The following is a 19,888-nucleotide window of genomic DNA, read 5'->3' as shown; positions in this document are numbered from 1 at the left end:
ATCACCTCATTTTGTAGTTGAGGCAACTGAGGCCCAGAAAGATATAGTGATTTGCCTAAAATCACACAACATGTAAGTGGAAGAAGTGAGATTTGAACCTACATTCTCTCATTTTGGAGTCAGTGCCCTTTCTGTTCTATCAGAAATTACAGAAGCAGGACTTATGATTTCTAGGCTGAGCATTGGGATGAGGTAATGGGATGGGAAAAGAGGACATAGGGATTGTGGGGACACGTGCCAATTCTAAGCAGAATACTTCAAATAAAATTTTCAAGGAGCAATTCTTTGCTTCAGACAAGCACCGCCTGCCCATAGACACAAAGCTTCTTGGGCAAGCTGTGGGACAGTTGCCCTTAACTCAATTTTCTGAAATCGATTCCATTGAGAAAGAAGGAGGGAGAAATTCAGGGAGAGACCTCAGGCCTCAGGCTCATTGATGGGGAATATCACAGGGCCACTGCTAGGCAGAACACCCAGCCATTTGGGGAAGAAGAAGGAAAGATCATGGCCAAGGTTCCATCTTACCTAGAATAAAGGTGTAGAGAGTTGTGCTGGGAGGAACTAGGTTACCTAGTAGCTTTCTGGTTTTATAGTTTTTCACAGATATCTTTTGTTTTTATATCATGCAGATTTTCTCTTGCATCCTCCCCTCCCCTTCCAGAGAAACATCCTTTATAAAAAAAATTAAAAGAGGAAGGAGGGGGAAAAAATAGCAAAACCAAGCATGTCATGTCCAGTGTTCTACAATGTCCTACCCTGATTCATAGCTTTTGCAAAGGAGCAGGGACTGCCTTTGGAATTAAGCTTGTTCTTTAAAATTTTACAACAGTTACTTTTGATTGTGTTGTGATTGCTTTTGTGTAAAAGTACATCACTGTAGGCAACTAGTTGTCACAGTCGATAGAGCACTGGACCAGGAGTCAGGAAGACCAGAGTTCAAATTTGGCCTCAGACATTTACTAGCCATGGGATTCTGGGCAACTTACTTAACCTCTGCCTCAGTTTCCTCATCTGCAAAATGGAAATAACAACAGTACCTTCTTCACAGGGTTACTGTAGGAATAAAACGCAAGATGATTTGTAAAGCACTTTGCAAACCTTAAAGTCCTACATAAATACCAGCTATTATCAACTGTGGCGAATATTGGGGGTTTTTTGGCTGTGCTTACTTCACTTTGTTTATGTATGTCTTTTTGTGATTCTATATGTTCATCACATTTGCTGTTTCCTACAACACAACAATATCCCATTACATTCATGTACCACTATTCATTTAGCTCTTCCTCCAAAGACACCTTCTTTGGTTATGGTTCTTTGCTACCAAGCCTTTCTTTTGGTTAGTCAATGCCTTCTTTGAGGTATATGCCCGGCAGTAGAATCTCTGGTATAAAGAGTGAGGATATTTTAGTCACTTTATTTGATATAAACAAATTGCACATGAACCAATTGCCTTCCAGAATATTTGTACCAATTACCAGCACTACTGACAATGCATCTGTGTACTCGTCTTCCCATAGCTCTTCCAACATAGGCTATTATGATTTTTTTGTCATCTCTGACAATTTACAGAGAGTGAGGTGTCTCCCATGGCTCTGACCTAGGCCCTCTTCTTTTCTTTTTCTAAACTATTTCACTTGGTGATCTCATCAGTTCCCATGGATTTAATTATCAACTCTATGTGGATGATTCTCAAATCTACTTATCCAGCCCTAGCCTCTCTTATGACCCCTACTCTCACATCTCCCATTGACTGTTGGGTATATCAAATTGTATCTTCCAAAGACATCTTAAATTCAACATTTTCAAAACTGAGCTCATTGTCTTTCTCTCTTTTTAACTTCTTTATCACAGTCAAGAAAACCACCATCTTCCCAATCATTCAGTCTCACAACCCAAATTTCATCCTTAATTTCTCAATGTCTGTAACAGCAAGCACCCAAGCATACCCAGGATGGCCTGCTAGCCATCTGCTTTTGATCTGCTTTTAAAGGGGTCAACAATCTTACTTTAATTAAACATATATATCATTCACTTAATTCATGGAATACATCAGCACTCTGAATATAGAGAAAATACAAACAGAGAAAATACAAGCAGAAATTACAGACAGAGAAAATAGTGCAGATCAACAGACAGGACTTCTAACTGCTTGAGAAATTAGCACAGATCAACAGACAGGGCTTCTAACTGTCTGACCAAAGCAATACATAGATAGTTGTCAGAGAGAGAAGCACCAACATCTGGGTTTCCAAAGTGGAGGAGGGGTGCTCCTTAACAGCTACCCTGAGTCTCATCTGGCCAAATCACATGAACATTCTTCCAATGAGTGAGCCACCAAGCAAAATGCTAACCTCGGTATATGTAAATACATACATACATATATGTGTATATATATATATATGTGTATATATATATATATATATAGCAAGAAAGCATCACAACCTTAGTACTTCAATGCCTAATTTCCAAAAGGTGTGAAAGCCTTCAGATAAGCAAGCCTCCCCATAAGTAACTTCCCCTTTAAGCAAGTTCCTGCTCCAATGGGCTCCAGATGACACAGCTGTGAGCTGGAGTTCAAAGCAGCAAAACATTGTGATTGAACACATGTGGTCACATTATACTATTTATGAACCGGGAATATTTTCCTATTCCATTAACATTACAATGTCTCTTATCCCACTCTCATGTATCTAATCTGCTAACAAGACTTGTCAATTTTATCTTCATAATATATACATAATATATGTACCACCCCCTCTCCAAATGAAGGCCCTTATCACCTCATACCTGGAATTTTGCAGAAGCCTGCTGGTTGGTCTTCTTGCCTTGAATTTCTTTCCACTACAATCCATCCTCCATTCTGCTGTCACACTTAACTTCCTAAAGTACAAGTCTGACCTTGTCACAGACACTGCCCTGCCCTCCCACTAAAAAAAACAAACAAACCATACTTTATTGGCTCCCTATAACCTCCAGGATCAAATGTAAAACCTTCTGTTTGATTCAAAGTACTTTGTAACTTGTACCCCAACACCCTCTTACCTTCTTACTCCTTACACTGCCTACCCCCACATACTTGTGATTAAGTGATAATGGTCTTCCTGCTTTTCCTCAAACATGTCACTCCATCTTTCTGCCTCAGATATTTTCTCTGGTTGTCCTTCAGGCTGGAATGTATTTCCTCCTAATAGATGCCTTCTAGCTTTCTTTTAAGTCACAGCTAGAATGCCATCTTTTTTTTCCTTTTTAAAATTTTTTTTTATTTAACATATTTAGTTTTCAGCATTGATTTTCACAAGAGTTTGAATTACAAATTTTCTCCCCATTTCTACCCTCCCCCCACTCCAAGATGGTGTATATTCTGGTTGCCCTGTTCCCCAGTCAGCCCTCCCTTCTGTCACCCCACTCCCCTCCCATCCCCTTTTCCCTTTCTTTCTTGTAGGGCAAGATAAATTTCTATGCCCCATTGCCTGTGTATCTTATTTTCTAGTTGCATGCAAAAACTTTTTCTTTTGTTTTTGAACATCTGTTTTTAAAACTTTGAGTTCCAAATTCTCTCCCCTCTTCTCTTCCCACCCACCCTCCCTAAGAAGTCAAGCAATTCAACATAGGCCACATGCGTATCATTATGTATAACCCTTCCACAATACTCATGTTGTGAAAGACTCTCTATATTTTGCTCCTTCCTAACCTATCCCCCTTTATTGAATTTTCTCTCTTGGCCCTGTCTGCTTTCGAAAGTGTGTGTTTTTGATTACCTCCACCCCCGTCTTCCCTCCCTTCTATCATCCCTCCTTTTTTTTATCTTCTTCTTCCTCCTTTTTTCCTGTGGGGTAAGTTACCCAATTGAGTATGTATGGTATTCCCTCCTCAGGTCAAATCTGATGAGAGCAAGATTCACTCATTCTCCCTCACCTGACTTCTCTTCCCTTCCTACAGAACTGCTTTTTTTTGCCACTTTTATGCGAGATAATTTACCCCATTCTATCTCTCCCTATCTCCCTCTCTCAATATATTCCTCTCTCATCCCTTAATTTGATTTTATTTCTTTTAGATATCTTCCCTTCATCTTCACCTCACCCTGTGCCCTCTCTCTCTCTCTCTCTCTCTATATATATATACATATACACATACATATATACATACATACACACTCACATACATATATATACATAAACATATATATATATATATTTATGAATATTCCCTTCTGCTACCCTAATACTGAGGTCTCATGAATCATACATATCATCTTTCCATGTAGGAATGTAAACAAAACAGTTCAACTTTAGTAAGTCCCTTGCAATTTCTTTTTCTTGATTTTCTTGATTCTTGTGTTTGAAAGTCAAATTTTCTATTCAGCTCTGGTCTTTTCACTGAGAAAGCTTGAAAGTCCTCTATTTTATTGAAAATCCATATTTTGCCTTGGAGCATGATACTCAGTTTTGCTGGGTAGGTGATTCTAGGTTTTAATCCTAGCTCCATTGACCTCCGGAATATCGTATTCCAAGCCCTTTGATCTCTTAAGGTAGAAGCTGCCAGATCTTGGATTATTCTGATTATGTTTCCACAATACTCAGATTGTTTCTTTCTTGCTGCTTGCAGTATTTTCTCCTTGATCTGGGAGCTCTGGAATTTGGTGACAATGTTCCTAGGAGATTTCTTTTGGGGATCTATTTGAGGAGGCAATCGATGGATTCTTTCAATTTCTATTTTGCCCTGTGGCTCTAGACTCCTGCTCTGATCCGCCACTTAATTCATCCCACCAGGTGTACTTCTGTAGCTGCCCCGCCTTCGCTGCCCCCGGGGCGGTAGCCAAACCACAAACTCCTTCCACTCCCGCAGCTTTTCCCACTAACCTTCTCTGTTGTCTTTGGTGTTTGTGGGTTGAAAAGTCTGGTAGCTGCTGCAGCTCACTGATTCAGGGTGCTAGGGCATGCTCCTCCCGGCTCCTGGTCTGGTTGGTCCACACCACTCATGCTGGGCTCTGCTCTGCTCCGCTCTGCTCTGCTCCTGGCTCGGTGCGGGATAGACCTCACCCAGAGACCATCCAGGCTGTCCTGGGCTGGAGCCCTGCTTCCCTCTGCTGTTTTGTGGGTTCTGCAGTTCTAGAATTGGTTCAGAGCCATTTTTATAGGTTTTTGGAGGGACTTGGCGGGGAGCTCATGCTAGTCCCTGCTTTTTCAGCCGCCATCTTCTAGAATGCCATCTTTTACAAGAGATCTTTCCTAAGTTCCCACCTCCGTATAATGCTAGTACTTTCCCTAGGCTGATTAATTCCAATTCATCCTGTAAATAGCTTGGTTGCACATAATTATTTGCATAGTGTCTCTCTCATCAGACTGTGATCTCCTTGAGCTCAGGGGATTGTCTTTTTTGCCTTTTTTTGTATCCCAAGTGCTTAACACATGGTGGGTGCTTGATGTTTATCAACTGAATTTGTACTTCTCTTATTAACGAGCTGGAACATTTGTCAATAGTTTTCAATTATTCTTTTGAAAACTGTTTATATCCTTTGACTACTTCTTTATTGGGGAGTGGCTTTGGTCTCATATTTTTGTTAGTTTTCTGTGTATCCTGAATACCAAACTTTTATCGAAGACATGTAATGCAAAGATTTTTTTCCCCCAGTTGAACACTTGTCTTCTTGTTTTACATGCATTAATTTTGTTTATGCATTGTTTTAGTTCCATTTCATCAAAATTGTGTTTAGCTTTTGAAATTGCCCCTACCCCTCATTCTCATAGCTGAGAAAGGTTTATAATCTACTTTTCCACTTTTTTTTAGTGGTATGACCTTCAATATTCAGGTTACATATGCATTTTGAATTTTTTTTTTCAATTTGACATAAGGTATTAGAGCAGGCCATGCCTAATATCTGCCAGACTGCTCTCAAATTTTCCCAGAAATTCTCATATGCTGCTTCATAGTGATATGGTTTGGGGTGCTGAAAATCCCAAAATGTGAGGGTACAGGACAACTCTGCCTTGAAAGACTTTGACCACTCAAGCCTTCTTTCAGTGAGAGTAGTAAAGTTTTATTATACAGCAATTGGGTGAGATTCTAAGAATCTTTGCTTAATGGGGTTGAGAATGATACTTTTATACAGAAAAAGACTGTGAGAAGATCTGGATGGGATTAAGGAGGGTCAAGCAAGCTAATTCAACGAAAGGACAGTTGAAAGGTATACTGTAATGGGCCAGGTGCCTCATGGAAACATGAAATGTGTTCAATGGCTTTTTTAGGGGTTCACATTGCCCCATCAGCCCCATCAATAGGTAATTTATGTTTTATCAAACACTGAGTTATTGATTTCAATTATCTCCAATTCTTCTTTTTTTGATTTGTTCCAATGAACTACTTTTCTGGTTTTTTTTTAACCACTATCAGCTGGTTTTGATGATTCCTGCTTTCCAATACAGTTAGAGGTAGGGAGGTATTATTCTGTTTTCATTCAAAACCTCCTCCTTCCCCAATATCCTAGATCTTTTTTCCCTCTAAATGAATTTTGTTATGACTTTACCTAGCTCTATAAAAAATCCTTGTGGTAGTTTGGTATAGCACTAAAATCTGTAAACTAACTTTAGTGGTATTGAAGAAGTAATTAGTTGCCTCAATTAGTGTCTTTTCTGATTTCCTATGATTTTCTAAGCAAAATATTACGTCAATGGCAAATAGGGATATTTTCATTTCTGTTTTGCCTATCTTTTTCTCTTTAAATTCTTTTCCTTGTCTTATTGCTATTGCTAGTATTTTAAAATTAAATAAAATAAGAATGGTACAGGGATAGCCTTCCTTAACTGTATTCATTGTTTCCATGTTGTATATAATGTTTACTTTTGGCTTCAGAAATTTTTATCACTTTTTTAAAAAAAAATTATGACTAAATTTTGTAGTGTGTTTTTTGGTTCTTTTTATTGGTAGTGGTGGTAGCTTTTTTGCTTAGAATATGATACTTTGTCAAAGGCTTTTTAATGTGTCTATTGGGGTAATCATGTGATTTGGGAAATTTTGTCTTTAATATGATTATATTATTTTACTAATGTTGAGCCATCCTTGCATTTCTGGAATAAATCCTTGGTTATAGTGAATAATTTTTTTTGGATATATCACCATAGTTACTTCCCTCCCTCCCCCCAGCATTTTAATTAATTTTAAAAAATGATTATTTCTTAATTGTATTCGCATGTATTTCTCTTTCTTTGGTTTCCATGGTTTAGGTATTAGGACTATATTTGTCTCCTAAAAGAATTTAGTAGAGTGGATGGCTTTCTATTTTAACTATTCTTGTTAACTAGGTATTAATCTCAGTTCAATTTAAGAAGTAAAACAGCACCCCCTAAAATTGGGCACCCCAGGTTGATACCTTAGCTTCTCTACCTTTTTTATTGCTCTGGTTAGAGCTAGAGTACTATAATTGGTAGCAAATCCAAATTTCTTTCTCAACTTGGCTTCTTGTTTTCTTTGTAACCATAAAAGAAGATGTCTACCTTATCTTCTTCACTTTTCACAGGAGAAAATTGAAGAAAGAACTTATGTCAGAGTTAGATTTCTCCAAATGGATTCCATGGTTCCCCAACTCTTTATGTCAATAGAGAAAGCAACAAAACAAATATCCTTTTGCCATTGTGGCTTCACTTAGTGATGAGTTTGGTACTATCTTTTCCCTGTTTCCTTTTGTTTCCCAACTATTCAATTCTGTTATTCTATTTTTTAAGAAACAAATTAATATCCATTGTCTCAAGGCAATGAATTTCTCCAGTACCACAAGAGCCCAAGCAGAACCATTCCAGTCCTACACATATCCCCTTCTCTTCCCTTGGCCTTTCCCTGGGTTTCATGCAGCAAATGGGTGTCACAATAGTCTTCTGGTATCCATCCTTTACTCGTGTCACTTTCCCACCCACCACCAACCCTCCTCAAGTCTGAAACCATTGAACATATATTATGCACAGGCATTGGAGCGATTTTTCCCAATGAGGATTAAAGAAGTACCAAGGAAGAGTAAGTTTGTAGGAGTAGAGGATGCTGAAGGGGAGAGAGAGGTCTTACTCCCCTTGATCTGCTCTTTCCAAGTTCCAAGATAGTGTGAAACAAAGGCTGCATCCCAAGTGTGTTAATCAACACCACTTTGAAGGAGATGACATTCCTTTTCTCTTCATCTGCCTGTGAGTTGCTGAGATTGGCTCTCAGTAGTTCAAAAATGGCTTTTGTGTTCTGACTGACAGCTATGGTGATATGACATAGACGTGGATTATATTCTAACTTTTACCCTCAAAGACATGCCAAGGTTTTATCTCTACTTTTGGAACAGAATCATTGTGTTGTGATATTATATAAAGGGCACTGGGTTTGCAGCTAGCGAACTTGACTTGGAGTCCCTCCTTGGATGTTTGTGTTGCTTGAGTAAATCATTTCTCCTTACCGGGGTTTGGTTTCCTCCTCTGTAAAACGATGGAATTGGATAGTATTATTACTTAAAAAGCGCTCAGTTTTCTTAAACTATAAAATGGGGAGGTTTTGTTATGAGAATCCAATGATACATTTGTGAAAATTACCTAGCACTGTGTCTGGCATACAGTGTTGTTGAGTTGTTTCAATTATATCTGCCTCTGTGAATTTCGGGTTTTCTTGGCAAAGATACTAGAGTAGTTTGCCATTTCCTTCTCTAGCTCATTTTACAGATGAGGAAACAGATAGGCAAACAGTTAAGTGACTTGCTCAGGGTCACACAGTTAGTAAATGTCTGAAGCCAGATCTGAACTCAGGAAGATTTGTCTTCCTGACTCCAGACCTGGCACTCTATCTCTACTGTGCCACATAGCTGCCCCTGGCAGACAGGCACTTAATAAGTATTTCTTCCCTCATTTCCTCTGCTTTTAGCACTCTCCCTCTGTCCCAAATAGCCCCTACATGGAGATAGAATGGCCTGTATTCTTATACTGACCAAGCTAGTTGTCATCATGAGAAGTCATTGAGAAGTGACTTTGCAAAGGTGACGTAGCTGGTGAGTAAAAGAGCCAGGACCTAAGCTTAGGATCTGTGACCAGTAATAATGATGATGACAACAACAATGACATCAGTTGACACTTATACAGTGTCATACCAAGCGCTTTACAAATATTATCTAATTTGATCCTTACAATAATCCTGGAAGGTAGATGCTACTATTATCTCCACTTTTACAGAGAAACTGAGGCAAACAGAGGTTCAGTGACTTGCCAAGGGTCACACAGTTGCTTAATATGAAAGGCAGTATTTTAAAGCAGGTCTTCGTGGCTCCAGGGTAGGTACTCTGTGCCACCCAATGGAACATAAAATCTGAAAACTGGGTAGGAATTTCTATAAGCATGGGTCTTCTCTGATCTATTCCTGTCTCCATTGCTGAGAACTTAGAATATAAAAGCCACTAAGAAAACTGGCAATCAGGGGAAATGCCTTTCCCCCTCCTTTTTTTCTTTTGGATTGTTTTTTTTCAGATTTCTTTTGACTTTAAAGTCTGGCTCTTCCACTTACTACTGATGTGACCTTGGGCAACTCACTTAACCTCTCTGGGTCTCAGTTTCCTCAACAACAAAATGAAGGGAGTGATTCCAAATCATTACCAAAGGCTCTTCTAACTCTAGGTCTGAGCTCTTAAGACCTGTGAGCTTTGTTCCATCTCTAAATCTATGATCCTATGACTTACAGATACTCCTGCCAGAGTTTCTCATTTCCTCACTTTTCTCCCCTTCCCTCCAGCCCCCCACACTCAGGCACTGGACCGCCAAGGAGATCTGTTCCGGTTTTATATCCCAATCTGTGTCAACTTGTGTCTGGATTCTCTATATGTGTTATTGGACTCCGTTGTCTAGAGATGGTTTCATATTCCTACTGGGAGATCCGGGTTCAATGAAATCATGGTAAATGTGGTGGCACAGGTAAATGGTTTGGGGGTAAACATGGAATCCCTGGTCTTGGTGCCAGGGCTTTGATGTTGCTCTAATTAGTCCACATGTGGAATACAAAGGGGGAGGTAGACAAGCGGAAACACAGAGTGCCAAGGGGGGTTTCCTTTTTTGGATAGAGCTAGATAAACTAGGCTTGATGGAAAGTGATGGCCTATGAAAACGAACGTACTTGCATCTCAATTTCATTGTCAGTGCCAAGAAAGAAGAAAAAAATCCCCAGCAAGGAGCACCACTGAGTTAATTAAGTTTCATTTCTCCTTCAGTTGAGTTGGTCTCATAATTTCATAAAGAAGACTTGGCCAGCCATTGAGTGAGATGTGACCACCGTGGATCTGAAGCCACTGTCCAACTTAACCCTTTGGTATTTCACTGCGACCTGATCTGTGATGTGGAAGGGGAAGGAAAGTGATGTGGGTGCCAGACAGCAATGAGGGGTGGGAGGCAGGGAAATCAGCATTGGTTAGTTTGCTTCACTAGCAGAATTGCCTTCGGCGGGTGCATTAATCTCTGCGGCTGTCGGAAAAATTCTGTCAAACGTCTTCCCAGAAATTGGAAACATTGTTGCTAATTCGATCACACAGCTGGAGTACTTTGGCATTTCCCCTGGCAGACGGGCAGCTCTCTCTGTGCCACCAGAGACTGAGGAAGAGACACGTTGGTGGGAAAGTGACTTTCAGCCTCTGGGTATAGGGCACAGAAAATGATACTTTAACTGGGCCATCCTCTTCTCTCCTCCTTCCCAGCTTAAGTGTCCAGATAGGGCACTCAGTCAATGAACTTAGTTTATCATCTCCAGGATGCGATACAAACCTCATACTTGGGGAGATGCATTTGGACCTGTAGTCTGGTTCCTTGTCAAGAACTACACCTGACCAGTCAGATAATAGCAAGCTGTGAAAGGAACAAGAAAGAATTTCTTGTCTAATAAAAAAATTGAAATTTAACTTATAACTCCACATCACTTAGCTTTCTTGGTCCCTGCAAACAAACTGGTACTGCAACTTTGGGCGAGTTACTCTTTTTCATTTCAACAAACACTTACACAGAGCATTGTACTAGGTACAAAGAGAGAGACAGAGTTTAAATTAGACAGAACTCTTCCCCATGGAGCTTAAAGAGAATGTACCAGGAGCTAAACTCTAGTGCTCTATAAAATGAAATAGCTTGGACTAGAAAATCTCAAACCATCTCAGTTTTAACTCTCTGATTATCTTAACCTTTCTAGAACTCTGCGTAAGGCATGAGAGGAGGCAGTATGATGTGGTACAAAAGAGAGTTAGCTGAGTTCAGAGTCAGGAAGACCTAGGTTCACATCCCTGGTTATGGGACCCTGAGGAACTCTGTAAGTTATGGAACAATTTCTAATCTACATTGGTAGAGAGAATTTCTACAGATATAGAGCCCTATTATGATGAACTCACAGGTCCAGTCTCATACAAATATTGTTGTTTTTTCATTTCAGTTGTGTCCAACTCTTAGTGACCCCATTTGGGTTTTTTTCGGCAAAGATATTGGAATAGTTGGCTAGTTCCTTCTCCAACTCATTTTACAGATGAGGAAACTGAGGCAAACAGAGTTAAGTCACTTGCCCAGAATCACACAGCTAGCAAGTGTCTGAGGCCAGATTTGAATTCAGAAAGATGAGTCTTCCTTACTTCAGACCTGGTGCTCTATCCACTTTACCACCTAGCTGCCCCATCATCATTATCACTACTAATAGGTTTGAAAAGAACTTTACACACATCTCATTTTATCCTCACAACAACCCTAGGAGGGTTTTTTTAATGTTCATTTTAATGATCGGGAAACTAAAGCAAACAGAGGTTAAGTGACTTGCCCAAGGTCACAGATAGAAAGTGTCTGAGTCTGGGTTTGCGCTCAAGAGTTCCTAACTTCAGGTCTGGTACTCTATCTATTGTACCACCAAGTTGCCTCTTAACAACTCAATAACCACAACAATCTAACAACAGTAAGAAACAACAATTTAAGAAGTATATGTCCTATTTGGTTTTCTTGGTCCAAATTTAAGAGAAATATTGTTATAAACAAACAAACAAAACATTCTCTACACAGCTTTTCTTCAAACCCAGGAGGGTCATTCTATAGAACTCCATTGGGGACCTACGGTCAAGGGATCTGTCTTGGACTCTGGTACCTTCAATAGGGAGTGAAGGGAATGATGGGAAAAGAGGCCAGAGATGCTAAGGATCAGAAATATTGTGCAGAAGCAGGACTCAAATGGCAGTTTTAAAAACTCCTTTCATAAGAAGTGAAATAAATCTGGAGAGATGCCCTCCTCTCCCCTTGGAGGCTGCTCCTTTGTCGGGTTGGGTGGAGTAGGGTGACAGAGCATCGATTTGTATGAGATAGATGGGAGGAAAAGCGCTCATTGCCTGCCGAATCAATGCCTCCCTTAAAGACTGCAACAAACAGGATTAAAGGTTGAAAGACATTTATTGAGGGGCGAATCTGAGTGTATGTTTTATTAGTCTGTCCTGGCGCTGGGTTTATAGAAATGCCCAACCTAGATGCTGCCAAGAGCAATAAATCAGAGCTTTCTTCCTTGGCTGGTTGCCTTGGCAGTGATGTGAAGAGGGGGTAACCCCAGGCCAGAAGGAGGGGAGAGAGTGTGGCCTATAGGCCATCTGGGGGGCAAAACTGAGGGGAGTGTTATTAGCCAGCTCTCCCTCACAACTCTTTCCCTATCAGTTGAAAATGAGGTCAGATGTACTTGTTGGATGGATAGACACCACTCCTTCAAATTGGGGTGCCCCCCATCTTTTCTTGCCAAAACTATTTGCCTAACCTTTTGCCTGACTGATTCAGAAGCTATTAAATGGATGGCATCCACACAGCTGGCCATTAATTGGAGGACGGAGCTTGATTAATGAGTGTTATGCTAATACTGGGTCAGGGGGGCAGATTGTGTGTAAAAGGCCAAAAGACTAAGCTAAGTCAGAACCAATAATGCCACCTCCCCTCCTCCCCCTCCCCAACTGAAGTTGGCAGCTGGAGCCAACTGGAGAAAAGGCATATTGATGAGACTGTACATTGCAGACTAATGCTTCACATGGCTCACTGTGTCTGCAGGGGATCATTTCAGCAGAGCCGTCCTACACCCTCTACACACAATGAAGATGAAGGAGATTACACAGAGGAGCTCTGTCTCATAACTGGGGAGGTCCAGAAGTCAACCAATAGTAAAGACCATGTAATAATGGTGATAGCCCCCATACCTTATTTATGCTTCATCTCTGGGACAGTGGTACTTTGTAGAATCCAAGTGAATTCATGTAAACACAGCTATAGTTGGCAGTTTTATCAAATACTCTGATGAAAATAAGGATTGGCAAGGGGCAAGGGGGAGGTGAAAAGAAACTGTAGATGACTATTTTATAGAATGACAAACATCTGGATATTGCTAAACAACTGATTCTCTGTGGGATCTTTCCATTTTCATCTAGGTGCTTAATGCTGTGTTAACGTGACTTGATTCTACTTATCCCCATCCTAGGTCAGGAAACCTCACCAAAAGTGTGATCGACTTTTAATTTGTGATTGTGATAATAGCTCATTCATTGTTCAGGCCTGAGGAAGGTATTGATTTAAAGCTATTTCTTCTATTCACTTGGTTGGAGCTGATAGTCCACATATGGAACCAGTGCAAATGGTGTAATTCTATCTGATCCGTAAACTTGTTGCATCTTTGTTGTGACTGCTTTAGACTCAGTTTTTAAGAGGCAGCTCCATAACTAAAAAGAAGGGTACATATGGAAAGTATGACAGTCACTTAGTAAGTAAAAAAACATTTATTAAGCACCTAATATATATATACCAGGCAATGTGCTAAGTGCTGAGATTACAAAGAAAAGTAAAAGATGGCTCCTGCCCTCAAGGTACTTGCAATCTAATAGCCATATTATTCTCTTTTGCATCATTCTTTGTAATATTATAATCCACCCTCAAAACAGTCTTCTAAAGCACAATGAAACTAGTAAGGATTTATAAGAACTCCAACTATTCACCTTCGCGTGGAGGATGGAGGACTGACCTTGGAGTCTGGAATACCCCAGTTCCAATCCAGTCTCATATTCTTAATATCTGTGTGGCCCTGGGCCAGCCATTTAAGCTCTCTAAAACTGTCCTTATTTGTAAAATGTGGGTAACAGTGGCACCTGCCTCATAGATCTGTGAGACTCAAATGAGAGACTATACAAAAATGCTATATTTGCTATATAAATATTAGTTATTGTTAGTAATACTAGCAGTAAGAGGAGGAGGAAAAGAAAAAAGTGAAGAAGAAGAAGGAGGAGGAAGAAGAAAAGAAGGAGAAGGTAATGATAAGTACAGAACCCACCCATGTCTAGGTCAAGAGGCAAGTCTTAAAAGTCATTTTTTTTGTTTTGAGTATTCCTGTCTGGCAACTTGAATTCAATATATGCCCAACCTAATTATTTCACTCTGTGGCCTCCTTGAAAACTAGAATCTCTTCCTGGTTTTACCTTGTTTCTTACTCTCTGGTCCAGGCTGAGCTATCCAATCCTTAACCACTAGGGCAATAAATTGTATCTCTAAGGCTATGGCACAACAAATGAGAGTGGGAGTCCACAAGGACTTGTTAAGTCTTTACTATGTGCTGAGTACTAGTCTAGCATGGAGGATACAAAAGAAGACAATAGACGGTCCTGCCCTCAAGGAGCTGACATTTTAAGGAAGGAGATAACATCTAAACAATTATATCCTATGAAAGACATACATAATTTCTGAGAGAAGGCACTACCAGTGTGGAAAGACTAGGAAAGGCTTCCTGCAGAAGGTAGGATTTAAGCTGTCTTGAGAGAATCCAGGGAAACGTACAGGCAGAAGAAGAAAGAGCATTCCTTGCATGGGAGATAGTCAGTGAAAAAGCACAGAGATGAAAGATGGAATGTCAGATGTGAAGAGCAGCTAAAAAGCCAGTGTCACTGGATTGTAGAATATATGGAGGAGGGAACAAAGTGTAAGGTGAATGGAAATGTAGGACCAGATGACATTGTGAAGAGCTTTCACACCCAAACAGAAGATTTTTATTTTGGGCTTTGGAAGGTAATAGGAAGCCATTGAAGTTTATTGCATGGGGGTGGGAGATGATGTGGTCAGACCTTAACTTTAGGTGAGTGGAGAGTGGAATGGCAGCACTGCAAGGAGGAGAGACTTGAGGAAGACTTGGTCACCAGCCAAAAGACTTGCAATAGTCCAACAGTAAGTCCTTTTGTTTCTTTTGCTCTCAAAGTCCTATAAAACCTGAATCCAACCTACTCTTCCAATCTAGTTAGACATTAATCCCCCTCTCACACTTGGGAATCCTTAGTATTCATTCATGAAAACCCATCTTCCATTTCTGTGCTTTTTCATTGGCCATCCATTGTACCTGGAATGAATGTAATCACTCATTACTTCTACCTCCTAGAATTCCTCCCTTTCTTTAAGATGCCGCTCAGACATAGTCTTCTGACTGGAACATTTCCTGATCCCCCAATTACCAATGCTGTCCATCTCATGGTAGCATTATACTTATTTTTTGTGTGTAAGTATGTGCGTGCACTTAGATATTTATGCATGTATATATGTTTTTTGCATATACTTATATACATATACATATGTGTATATATGCATATATGTGTGCATACATATGTGTATATATATATATATATGCCTTGCATTTATACTGTATATAGCTTTATATATACTTGTCTCCCCCATTAGAATGTAAGTGTACTGTGACTAGGAATTGTTTCATTATTTGTAAACCTAGAGCTTAGCACAGTGCCTGTCACAGAGTAGATGCTTAATAAGTTCTCGTTTGTTGATTGAGGGGATATTTGATTTATACTTTAATGTACAGATAAGAACTCAGAAAGCAAAGAGGTAGACAGGAGGCAATTCAGGCATATGGAAGAGCTTGAGCAAAAGCCCTCATGTGAAAATGTTATGTGTTCAGGGGATAGAGAGTAGTTTAGTTTGGCTGCAAATGTTGATTTTACTGAGGATGTTAATATGAGAAAAAGCTCGAAAGGTAGAGTGCCACCAGATGATAGAGGACTCTGAATGCCAGAGAGTAGAGTCTGAACTTTACTTGGGAAGCCACAGGGAATCTTGGAAGATTTTTGAGCAGGGAAGTCAATGACCATATCAGTGAATAAGAGGTAATTCATTCTGGCAAAGGTATGAAGGACAGATTAGAGGGTAGAGAGAGAGGAGCCAAGCATAGGGAGGCACCTTGTACATAGTAGGGACATCACAATGTTTGCTGATTGAGTTGAGATGGGAAGGCCTATGAGAAGGCTTCGGTCATAGTCCAGGTGGTGGTGGTGGGGGAGGTCATGAGGTTCTGTATTAGGGTGATGGTAACAGGAATTGAGTGAGAGTATAGATAGGATAGACATTACAGTTGTAGGCTTAGTCACTTACCAGCTGAGAGGTGAAAGAAATAAAGGAGAAGGAAGATTCGAAGACAATTCTAACCTTAGGAACATGAGGGGACCGGGTAAAATGTAGTCACACAAAGAATAGTGGAGTCAGTGGGAGGAGGGGCTTTAGGGGGAGGAGATCTGTTTGAGGTATCTTTGAGAATCCATGCACTCAAATGGTAGACAGAAATAGATGCTACCACTCAGGCATCAGCATCTGGGGGCCAATTTAAACAGAAGGATGTGCATCAGCTGTAGCTATTGGATTTAACCAAGATGTAAAAGCAGTGGTGATTCCCAGCATCACTCTAATTTAGCTAATTGGAAGTTTGGTATCATGCTTCATTATTTTTCTCTCCTATCTCTTAGTGCCCCTGAAGTTAAACCATAACTTTGTAGAAATGCCATGCATTTAAGTTTCTCTTTTGGACTAGTGTTCCTGCATTTGCTGATTGGGATACTGATAATACTAATAATAGCTTTTACAATTTGAAAGTATTCTGTATACACTATCTCATTCTATCCTCACAACAAAAGAGTGCAAACATTTTATAAATGAGAAAAATGAAACTTGGAGAGGTTAAGTTACATACCCAAGGTCACAAAGCTATTAAGTTGCAGAGACAGAATGACAGTCTAGATCTTCCATGCAATGAGGCTTTGTCTGTTAGCCACCTCTTCATCTATTAGTCAGTCTGTTTCTAGGCTCATTGAAGGATGAGGTTCTGAAGATCATGCCTGTTCAGAAACAAACTAGAGCTGGACAACGTACTAGGCTCAAGGCTTTTGTGGCCATTGGTGACTACAATGGCCATGTTGGTCTGGGTGTCAAGTGCTCCAAGGAAGTGGCCACAGCTATTCGTGGTGCTATCATTCTGGCCAAGCTGTCCATTGTTCCTGTGAGACGTGGCTACTGGGGGAACAAGATTGGCAAGCCTCACACAGTGCCTTGCAAGGTCACTGGGTGATGTGGATCGGTTCTGGTGTGCCTGATCCCCGCTCCTAGAGGTACTGGCATTGTCTCAGCTCCTGTGCCTAAGAAACTCCTGATGATGGCTGGAATTGATGACTGCTATACTTCTGCAAGAGGCTGTACTGCCACTCTGGGCAACTTTGCTAAAGCTACCTTTGATTCCATCTCCAAAACATACAGTTATCTAACCCCAGACCTGTGGAAGGAGACTGTGTTCACTAAGTCTCCCTATCAGGAATTCACCGACCATCTTGTGAAGACTCACACTCGAGTGTCTGTCCACAGGACCCAGGCAGCTGCTGTGGCAACCACATAGATGTTTTTAATAAACAAATTGAACTATGCCTGCTAAAAAAAAATCTGTTTCTAGGCTCTTACCTCTCCCTTCCAATTCAATCGACTTTTTGAAAATTACAGTATTCTATTATTTTCTATTATTTTCTTTTGACGATTCTGATGCCGTCTTTTTCTACCAGACAAAATTTTAGTGGGTGCACGTTAATGTAATTTCCTATCCTTTTCCAGAACCAAAGAAAACATCACGAAGGACCAACATGATAACTGTGGAAAGACCACCACTCCAGTTCAAATCCTGTCTTTATGATTTTTGTTTTTACCTGTGTGACCTTGGTCATCTCTGAACATCAGTTTCCTGATCTGTAAAATGGGGTTGGATTAGATGGCCTTGAATATCTCTTTCAGTTCTAAATCTATGAACCTATCCCTCTCTAGGTTATTATTATACATCTAGTGCAACGGATACCTCAGAACCACAGGGTTCTAGGGGGGTAGCCTCGAGGCCACATGTGGCCTTCTAGGTCCTTGGCTGTGACCTTTTGACTGAGTCCAAGTTTTACAGAACAAATCCTTTTATTAAGCTTGGATTCAGTCAAAGGGTTGCACTTGAGGGCCTAGAGGGCCATATGTGGCCTCAAGGCCACAGGTTCCCCACCCCTGGAACAATCCTTTTAATAAAATAACATTTCAAAACCCTCAAGTAAAAACAGATTAGAAGATAAAAACAAATTAAGTCACTACAATAGATCTTCTTGCCAAAGTCTTAAAAACAATTTCTTGGAGGGGGGAAGGCAGGGCAATTGGGGTTAAGTGACTTGCCCAAGGTCATACTAAAATGATTCTCATTCTCCTCTTCCTCAAATGGCCCTCATCTGCATCCTAGATCAAACCATCTGGGGTCAAAGCTAATTCCCAATTCCCCAAGTTGTGCATCGTAACTTTACTGCTTGCCATAGTTCCAGCTAGTGCTATGAGAGTGTAGGGGTTTGAGTCCTACCTCCCTAGTTCCAGCAACATCCGGTCCCACAATGGCCTATGATCTTCTCAATCAACCAAGGAGCTCTTATTAAGCAACAGTAGGTGATAGGGTACTAAGTCAACAAATGAAGTACAGTCAACTAGCATTTAATAAGTAACTAGAAATATACTAGGGGTTGAATAAACAGTGATTAAAAATGCTGCTTTTCCTTTCCTGAAGGAACTCAGAATTTATCGCAGGAGGCAAGTACATCTGTAGACATATTTGAAATCTATCTGTGGTAATTTGTGGGGAGGCAGTAAAAGCTGGGGAATCAGGAATGGCTTCATTTGGTGGTAGCATCTGAGCAGAACTTTGAAGGAAACTAGGGATTTTAGGAGGCAGAGGTGAGGAGGGAGTACATTTGAGGCATGAGAAACAGCTTCTATAAAGCCACTGAGATGAGTGTGAAGTGCCATGGCTCAGGAAAGCCAAGGAGAAAGTTTGACTGGAAAGTACAGAAAATGAAGGGCAGTAATGAATGATGAAAACCAACAAAGGTAGATTGGATCCAGTTTGTGAAGACTTTTAAATACCAAACAAAAGAGTTTGTGTTGGAACCTAGAATCTATAGGGAGCCACTGGGGCTTATTGAACAGGCAATGAAAAGATCAGAAATATACTTGAGGAATATCGCTTTGGCATCCATGTGGATAATGCCTTTTGGGAGGGGAGAGCCTTTAGACAGAGAGACCAAAGAGGAAGCTGCTGCAGCTGTCCAGGCCAAGAGGCAATTAGGTTCATGGCCTTGAGAATCATGAGAAGGAGATGAATTCCAGAGATTGTAAAGGAAATGAGAATCAGGAAGACTTGGAATGGGAGAGCAAGGTGTTGACAATGCCTCACAGTGACAAGGTTGTGAACCTCAAGGAATAGAAGGATGATGGAGTATCCTTGACGGAAATAGTTCCAAAAAGGTATATATTTTAGGGGAAAGATGAGTGAAATGTTGAATTTAAGATGCTTACAGGAGATTCATTTTGAAAGATCTAGTAAATAGTTGCAGATGTAGGGCTGAATGTCAGGAGAGACCCAAGGGCTGGATATATAGATCTTAGGATTCATCTGTGGAGAGATGATAAATAAATCTGCAGGACTTTCAACTGAGCATTCAGGAGTCCCTGACTCAGGGGTGTGGAACCTGTGGCCTCAAGGCCCTCTAGGTCCTCAAATGCAGCCCTTTGACTGAATAGGGCCACAC

At 40.5% G+C, this 19,888-nt stretch overlaps 1 pseudogene; it reads left to right on the top strand.

The window, feature by feature from the left end:
* The first annotated feature begins 16,020 nt into the window (after positions 1-16,020).
* Positions 16,021-17,716, top strand: LOC118837549 (annotated as a pseudogene).
* Positions 17,717-19,888: the final 2,172 nt, after the last annotated feature.

The sequence above is a fragment of the Trichosurus vulpecula genome, chromosome 2 (genome assembly GCF_011100635.1).
Source record: "Trichosurus vulpecula isolate mTriVul1 chromosome 2, mTriVul1.pri, whole genome shotgun sequence".
In the NCBI taxonomy this organism is placed as follows: domain Eukaryota; kingdom Metazoa; phylum Chordata; class Mammalia; order Diprotodontia; family Phalangeridae; genus Trichosurus; species Trichosurus vulpecula.
This window is presented reverse-complemented; position numbering and strand designations above follow the sequence as displayed.